This window comes from Conger conger, chromosome 6 (genome assembly GCF_963514075.1).
Source record: "Conger conger chromosome 6, fConCon1.1, whole genome shotgun sequence".
Lineage (NCBI taxonomy): Eukaryota > Metazoa > Chordata > Actinopteri > Anguilliformes > Congridae > Conger > Conger conger.
Window position 1 is genome coordinate 1,582,844 of NC_083765.1, and position 9,123 is coordinate 1,591,966.

Genomic DNA, 9,123 nt, shown 5'->3' on the forward strand with positions numbered 1-9,123 from the left:
TACATCCGCCAGATATTTCTCAGTGGCTTGGACTGCGTCGCTCTTCGTTTTCAAAAAGTAGACAAGTACTGCCCCTGTACACACATCTGTAAATGACTGCATATACTTGAAACCATTTATAGACTCGTTATTGACCGGACCAGCTAAATCCGTGTTCACCAACTCAAGTGGTGTTTTTACTTTGTCGGTCGGTTCTCTGTTTCTACTTTGGGTAAACTTTCCCTCTATGCACACTGCACACTCTTTATCAGGCTTACACTTTGTACCCTTAATACGCATACCTTCAGTTACCTCCTGTAGCTTTAAGATATCCTCATAATTGCAATGACCCATGATCTCCTGCCTCATGTTTGAATATCATGGCTAACATGGCACTTATCATCAACCTCACACTCGGTTTGCAAGCAGTACATTTTCTTACACACATAAATGTCAAACCTAGTACCATCCGGTAACACCATGGCATCTTTACCCTCGTCGAAGAACACACTGGCACCGTTTGCTGTAGCAGATCTCACACAGAAGAGTTCTTGGGGGTACGATGGGATGTACAGTGCGTTCTTCAATGTTACTTTACACCGTTGCTGTCTATCAGACATACCTGTGCTTCTCCCCTGCCGTGCGCCACTCCAAAAGTACGCTTCCCGTCTGCCAGTTACATGCAGTGTCTCCCCGGGTTGAAAGTGCCGTCAAAGCTCTTGAATTTGTTCTTATCGTTGATGATGTGGGATGATGCTCCCGTGTCCACGATCGATCCTCTTCTCTGGGTCTGTTGTCGCTGTAGCCTGGCCCCCTCTGCTTGTACTTTGAGAGTGTAGTCCTCTCCTCCCGTAGCTGCTAGGGCGTCTTCCTGTCCACGATCTGCTCCATGGCCACCGCCATTCCCGTGCGCGCACGCATCGGGCGCCATCGCCGTGGTCTTTCTTCCTGCACACTTTTTCTGTATGTCCTTTGATGCGACAAAAACTGCACCACACTTTCTTTGTACAGTCACCTTTTCGATGGCCCGTCTCTCCGCATCGCCAGCACACCAAGCTGTTGCGTTCGGCGTCCCCATCACGGACGAATCGCTTGCCGGGCTTTTTCCTTGGCGTCGCTTGGGCCTTCAGTACGCTTTCGGTCGTTTGGTCCAATGGTGTGGCTAAATCTTCTGTGGCCTCGAAGTTCCTTAATTTCGCCTTAAATTGTCACAACGTCAGCTCAGCGTCGCCGTGTGTCACCATTAATGTGAACGGCTTGTACTTCTCGGGTAATCCCCGCATGACCATCGCCATCATTAGTCCCTCACTCGGTGCTTCGCCAGCGCTCCTGAGTGCCGTAGTGATCTGCTCAGCTCTGATAATGTATTCGGTTACAGTCTCGTTATCAGCTTTCTTCAGCCCGGTCAACGTTGTATACAGGGTGACATTTCGGGGCCTACCTTTTCCGATGTAGTGTTCCCGTGACACTTTGAGGCTTTCTCGACCCTTGTCCTTTGTGTCTCTGAATATCAGTCCCAGACTTGTATTGTCGAGTAGTGGCGCTAACTCACAGTAGGCGTCTGCATTCAGCTTGTCATCTAGAGTCTTCTCTCCCGCCGTCAGTTCTCCAGGGAGTGCTCTAAGGATTGTTTCCTTCAGTCCCACTCCGTGCATGCAACACAGCATCCTCTCTTCCCAGAGCTCATACTCGTCTGCTTGTCCGTTGAATGTGGGCCACTTGCTCGTCTTTGTATTTGCCATGGCTTTTGTAGCTTAGTTTTTCTCCTTGTTATTGTAGATTTAGCTCCTCGGTTCTCCCGTCTCTAAACTAGCTCAACACTTGGCTAACTAGCTACTCCTCTGCTAACCGTGCTAACCTGTGGTCCTCCTGCTTCGTTATCGCACGTGTGTACTTCTTTTTCCAATTGTAAAATAATCCGTTGTAATCTGGGCCCATAACCTGTTACCAGAGTAGCTTTATACCTTCTTATCTCCTTGCAGTAGGAAGGTGGATATTCTATCAAAGAATCGTACTTAACAGTTTTACCATAAACTTCAGCTGTTTATTATTTCACGTCTGTTCATGAGAAGGAACAAGTGTAGAAGAGATAGAGACATCATCCGTGGGCGCCTTATCTATCTGCCCAACTCATACCTGGCGCTACAGCGCTCTCATGTGGACAGGAGTAGTCACATCATGCAAATAATACATACAGCAACACATGAGCCATACAACATACATAGCCTATTATATATGCCATATCTTAGCAAACCTCCTTCCCTCAGTAAGAGCACTGAAAATGGGTTGTGGATGGGTCTTCCAACATGACAATGACCCAAAACATACGCCCAAGGCAACAAAGGAGTGGCTCAAAAAGAAGCATATTAAGGTCCTGGAGTGGCCTAGCCAGTCTCCAGAACTAAATCCCATCAAAAAATCTGTGGAGGGAGCTGAAGCTTCGAGTTGCCAAGCGACAGCCTCGGAACCTTAAGGATTTGGAGAGGATCTGCAAAGAGGAGTGGACCAAAATCCCTCCCAAGATCTGTGCAAACCTGGTGAAAAACTACAAGAAACGTCTGACCTCTATGCTTGCCAACAAAGGTTTCTCCACCAAGTATTAAGTCCTATTGGTCTATGTATCAAATACTTATTTCATGTGAAAATATGATATTAAATTTATATGATGTTGTTATTGTGGATTATTTTGTGATATTCTGTCTCTCAATGTTAAAATGTACCTATTCTACACATTCTACACAGTTCCATTCTTTGCAAGTGGGCAAACCTACAAAATCAGCAAGGGATCAAATAATTATTGCTCCCACTGTATATGCCATAGACTGTAATGGCACTTATATAGTTGTATAGATATTGTTGTTTTTGTATTAGCTATTGTATTGCTGTATTCGGGGTATTCTAGCTGCCAACTGTGGTATGCTAATTTGGAAGTTGATGTATTCTTCAAGGGTTCTGATTATCTGTATGTTTACTCTAGGATTCGGAACTGTACTGTCCTCTCAGGTCCTCTCCGCACTTGTACTTGTGTTTGATCTGCACTTCGTTGTACGTCGCCCTGGATAAGAGCGTCTGCTAAATGCCATGTAATGTAATGTATGTACACGTTATCTGTGGTGTGAACCCGCTGGCCGACCGGGGTGGGGGGGGGGGGGCTCGGGTACCAACGGGTAAAAAGGCGTGGCATTAAAATGGTCGCTGGAGAGGATGGTCACCTGAGCCGCTGTTCAGCATCAGACCGCAGCGGAGAGAAGCCATGAAGAGCATCTTCTCAGTGTTCTTGCTTTTCACCTCAGGTAATACGAGCAACCTCTCTGCTGTATTAAACCAGCGTGTCGCGGCATATTACTGTTTCAATTAATTTGTTTTCACAATAGCTTGAAAAGTGCTGGAACAAGCAAATCGAAAGTACATTATGTGGCGCATACTGAATGAGGTGATTTTGTTCGAAAATAGTGAAATTAATGCTGGCTTTAGCTACCGCTCACAGCTGGTTAAATATACAGTTTACCGTGAAATTCTGGCGTATCTGTTGCTAACTGGACCTGTACGGTCGAGGAGTAGTTGGTAAGAAGCTGCAATGGTCAGGGACTGCTGCGCCTACGTCTGATGATCTAATCTTTTTCATCCTCAGAGTGATGGCAGGTTCACTCCCTGATGATGGCAAGAGTCAGTGTGTGTGTATGTGTGTGTGTGTGTGTGTGTGTGCATGTTGGTGTGTGTTTGGGTGTGCGTGTGCGTGTGTGTGTTTACCTGTGAGACATTAAAATGAAACCAGGTTTTCATGTGGTAGAAATAACCTAGTAACAGCCTCACAATGAAACTAATGCACTACATTGTAGGACTTTGGTCCTTTGTAATGTAAAACTTGTTGTTCCAAAGTTTAAGTGAATACAAAGCACAAACTGTTTTATTTACAGTATGAAACCTACCAGGTGATGTAGGCAAGTCAACTGTGATACCTGCTTTATAACCCTTTTCCCAGAAGATGTACCGGTGTAGTATAATAGGACCGGGCTTGTACCCTAAAGGTTGCAGGTTTGAATCCCCGGTGGGACACTGCTGTTGTGGCCTTGAGTGCAGTATGTATAAAACTGTACTGTGTGTAAGTCACTCTGTATAAGTGTCTGCAGAATTGTGGTATTTTATTTTATTTAACCTTTATTATAGCAGCAGTATTCCCACTAACATTAAAAATATATTTTTCATTGGAGTCCTGGCAGCACCTACAGTTTCACATGTAGTAACATGAAAAATAGATCACAGTACAACAAGAAAAACAGACCACAATTAGGGGTGTGAACGGTTAAACCGTTCAACAGTTAACCGAAACTGATTTGTAAACAGTTACAAAAAATTGATAACCGATAACCGTTATTTTTTTCTGAAGGTGAAATGGTATACTCAGTTTAAAATAAATGCACCTTCATCACTAGGCATATTATTGCGGTTCTAAACTATTCTAGACTGGCAATCGACAAGCTTCAGTAGTTTGAGAGGGCAATCTGGCCATTTCAGGTGTGTGTGTGTGCGTGTGTGTGTGTATGTGCATGCTGTACTGTAGTGCAGGTGTGTGTGTGTGTGTGCATGCTGTACTGTAGTGCAGGTGTGTGTGTGTGTGTGTGCGTGTGTGTGCGCGCATGTGTGTCCATGTGAGTGTGTTTGTGTGTGCATGTATGTGCATGTGTGTATATGTGTGTGTGCGTGTGTGTGTTTGTGCATATGATCAGTTCCAGACCTTTCTCAATGTGAAATATTGCTTGATATTTTATGAAATGGCCACATTAATAGCAGGCCATTTTAGACCTGTGTGTTCAGTCCAGTAAGAGTATGAATTAGGGACCAGGTGCAGAAGAGAAAGAATGTGACAGATGTCACTGAGTACTGGAGCAGAGTGAGGAACAGAGTCACTGAGTACTAGAGCAGAGTGAGGAACAGAGTCACTGAGTACTAGAGCAGAGTGAGGAACAGAGTCACTGAGTACTGGAGCAGAGTGAGGAACAGAGTCAATGAGTACTGGAGCAGAGTGAGGAACAGAGTCACTGAGTACTGGAGCAGAGTGAGGAACAGAGTCAATGAGTACTAGAGCAGAGTGAGGAACAGAGTCACTGAGTACTGGAGCAGAGTGAGGAACAGAGTCAATGAGTACTGGAGCAGAGTGAGGAACAGAGTCACTGAGAACTGGAGCAGAGTGAGGAACAGAGTCACTGAGTACTGGAGCAGTGTGAGGAACAGAATCACTGAGTACTGGAGCAGAGTGAGGAACAGAGTCACTGAGTACTGGAGCAGAGTGAGGAACAGAGTCACTGAGTACTAGAGCAGAGTGAGGAACAGAGTCACTAAGTACTAGAGCACAGTGAGGAACAGAGTCACTGAGTACTGGAGCAGAGTGAGGAACAGAGTCACTGAGTACTGGAGCAGAGTGAGGAACAGAGTCACTGAGTACTGGAGCAGAGTGAGGAACAGAGTCACTGAGTACTAGAGCACAGTGAGGAACAGAGTCACTGAGTACTAGAGCACAGTGAGGAACAGAGTCACTGAGTACTGGAGCACAGTGAGGAACAGAGTCACTGAGTACGGGAGCAGAGTGAGGAACAGAGTCACTGAGTACTGGAGCAGTGTGAGGAACAGAATCACTGAGTACTGGAGCAGAGTGAGGAACAGAGTCACTGAGTACTGGAGCAGAGTGAGGAACAGAGTCACTGAGTACTAGAGCAGAGTGAGGAACAGAGTCACTGAGTACTAGAGCACAGTGAGGAACAGAGTCACTGAGTACTGGAGCAGAGTGAGGAACAGAGTCACTGAGTACTGGAGCAGAGTGAGGAACAGAGTCACTGAGTACGGGAGCAGAGTGAGGAACAGAGTCACTGAGTACTGGAGCAGAGGAAGGTGCAGGTGAGGTGTGACAGAGGGATCTGTTCTTCATTTGCACCTTTAATTACACTGGATATCAACATTCCTTAAACTTTTTCTCATGAAAGTGCTGTAAACATTGCTAGTTTTATTTTCATTTTATGAAGTAAACCTCAGTTATTTCCTTTACCATTTTCTTTCATTCATTCAGTGTCATACATTAATGTGGGGGAGTGGGTTAATGTTATTTCATATCAGTACACACTGCCATTAAACCAGGCCCCAGACCTGCATGCGCTTGCCATAAGAGACACTTTGAATAACTGACAATCTACCCTGAAGTATTTGTGTGCTTTTCAGTGTGATTTTATGAAATACTGTTGACTCAATGTGATCTTTTTTTGCTGTATCCACGAGCTTTGCAGTCATTGTGGTATGTACAAATACCCAGAATGCCTTATTTCTCTGATATTGTTTGTCTGATCCTTTTGTCCTCCTGTGACTATAAAAGGTTTTCTATGATTGATGCTAAAACAATAAAGCTTTGTGCTCAAATAATACCTGAATTCACGGTGTCATTAGCTACACACTGCTGTAAGAACACTTCTGAAGAACACGCAACTTCTGAATTTTATATTTTTGTTCTTATATTGAAAAGTTTTTTTGATGTCGAGAAATGGCATCTAGGATTGTTAGACTATGAGTCTGTGGTGAGCTCATGGTTGTAAACCATGAGAGTGACAAGAGGGCAAGCGGGAGGCTTGGGTCTGATTGCCCTGCTTTGCAAATAAGCGGCTGATAAGCATCTAAACTGTTGTTCTCGCTAGCAGAGAGTCTTTCTAACAATCTGGCATCGCCATTTTGAGGTTTTATTACTTCAGTCTTTTGTATGATATAAATATGAATGAAACAATAATTTGAGATGATAACAACTCAACTACATGGCGGCGATGTGGATGGGGTTCACTGCAGCCTGCTCAACGTGGATAGGGTTCACTGCAGCCTGCTCAACGTGGATAGGGTTCCACTTGCTGTGCTAGACTGATTACATCTGTTAGATCCATTCTGCTGTGACATCACAGCTTGCCGGCCAGCAGAGGATGGGCTCCTATAGTCAGGTTCCACTCAAGATTTCTTCTCTTGCCACTGTTTTCATGGGGTTTTTTACCTCATGTGCTCATTATTTTGGGATTTTGTTTGTTCTTCTGTGATGCGTCTTTCTAAGTGAAAGCAAAATATGTAACTTGTAGGCTACTCTACACATACTGGGTTTTTCTTTCAGGGATACTGAAGAGTCAAATGGATGACACAAGGTACTTTCTCTCTCAGTACTTTCCACGCCTGGAAGGCAGCAGTTTTGAGGACTAGTGAACTAATGGTGGCAGATTAGCAACTAATAACTTAGCTACCGATAGATTTGATCAAAATACATGAAATAAAAACCGCCTGTGAAGAGGTATGTCATCTCGCTCACGCTCACTCACGACTGCGGTCTGTCCTGGTCCCACGGTGGTGGAATGACCTCCCGGTGGATGTCAGAAGGGAAGAGTCTCTGACCTCTTTCAAGCGCAGACTGAAAACTCATCTCTTCAGGCTACACCTTTCCCTCCCTAACTCACCACCATGATTAGCCTTACAGAGTGGGAGCAATAATTATTTGATCCCTTGCTGATTTTGTAGGTTTGCCCACTTACAAAGAATGGTACTGTGTAGAATTTTAATCATAGGTACATTTTAACATTGAGAGACAATAGCAACATACATTTTATAAATTTACTATCGTATTTTTACATGAAATAAGTATTTGACCCCCTACCAATCAGCAATAATTCTGGCTCCCACAGACCAGTTAGTTTTCCATTAAGAAGCACTCCTAATCTCAACTCTGTACCCAAAACACCCGTGTCAACTCGTTACATCGTTATGTAGCTGTATAAAAGACACCTGTCCACACAATCAATCAGATTCCAACGTTTCCACCATGGCCAAGACAAAGGAGCTGTCTAAGGACGTCATCAGGGACAAAATTGTAGACCTGCACAAGGCTGGGATGGGCTACAAGAAAATAAAAAAGCAGCTTGGTGAGAAGTTAACAACTGTTGGAGCAATTAATTCCATTAAAATGGAAGAAACACAAAGTCACCGCCAATCTCCCTCGGTCTGGGGCTCCACGCAAGATCTTGCCTCGTGGGATATCAATGATCATGAGAAAGGTCAGGGATCAGCCCAGTACTACACAGGAGGAGCTTGTTAATAACCTGAAGGCAGTTGGGACCACAGTCATGAAGAGAACCATCAGTAACACACTACACCGTGAAGGATTAAAATCCTGCTGTGCGCGCAAGGTTCCTTGAAGTTTGCGAAAGAACACCTGGATGACCCAGAGGAGGCTTGGGAGAAAGTGATGTGGTCAGATGAGACCAAAATAGAGCTAGTTGGTATCAACTTGACTCGCCGTGTTTAGAGGAAGAGAAATGCTGAGTACAACCCCAAGAACACCATCCCCACTGAAGCATGGAGGTGGAAACCTTATGCTTTGGGGGTGTTTCTCAGCTAAGGGGACAGGACGACTTCACCGTATCGAGGGGAGGATGAATGGGGCCATGTACCAGGAAATTTTGGGCGACAACCTCCTTCCCTCAGTGAGAGCACTGAAAATGGGTTGTGGATGGGTCTTCCAACATGACAATGACCCAAAACATACGCCCAAGGAAACAAAGGAGTGGCTCAAAAAGAAGCATATTAAGGTCCTGGAGTGGCCTAGCCAGTCTCCAAAACTAAATCCCATCAAAAAATCTGTGGAGGGAGCTGAAGCTTCGAGTTGCCAAGCGACAGCCTCGGAACCTTAAGGATTTGGAGAGGATCTGGAACAAAGGAGTGGACTAAAATCCCTCCCAAGATCTGTGCAAACCTGGTGAAAAACTACAACAAACGTCTGACCTCTGTGCTTGCCAACAAAGGTTTCTCCACCAAGTATTAAGTCCTATTGTTCTATGTATCAAATACTTATTTCATGTGAAAATATGATATAAAATTTATATGATGTTGTTATTGTGGATTCTTTTCTGATATTCTGTCTCTCAATGTTAAAATGTACCTATGATTAAAATTCTACACAGTTCCATTCTTTGCAAGTGGGCAAACCTACAAAATCAGCTTGTACTTGTGTTTGATCTGCACTTCGTTGTACGTCGCCCTGGATAAGAGCGTCTGCTAAATGCTAAATGGGGGGGGGCAGGGGGCAGGGGCAGCGTGAGGCTCGGGTACCAACGGGTATAAAGGCGTGGCATTAAA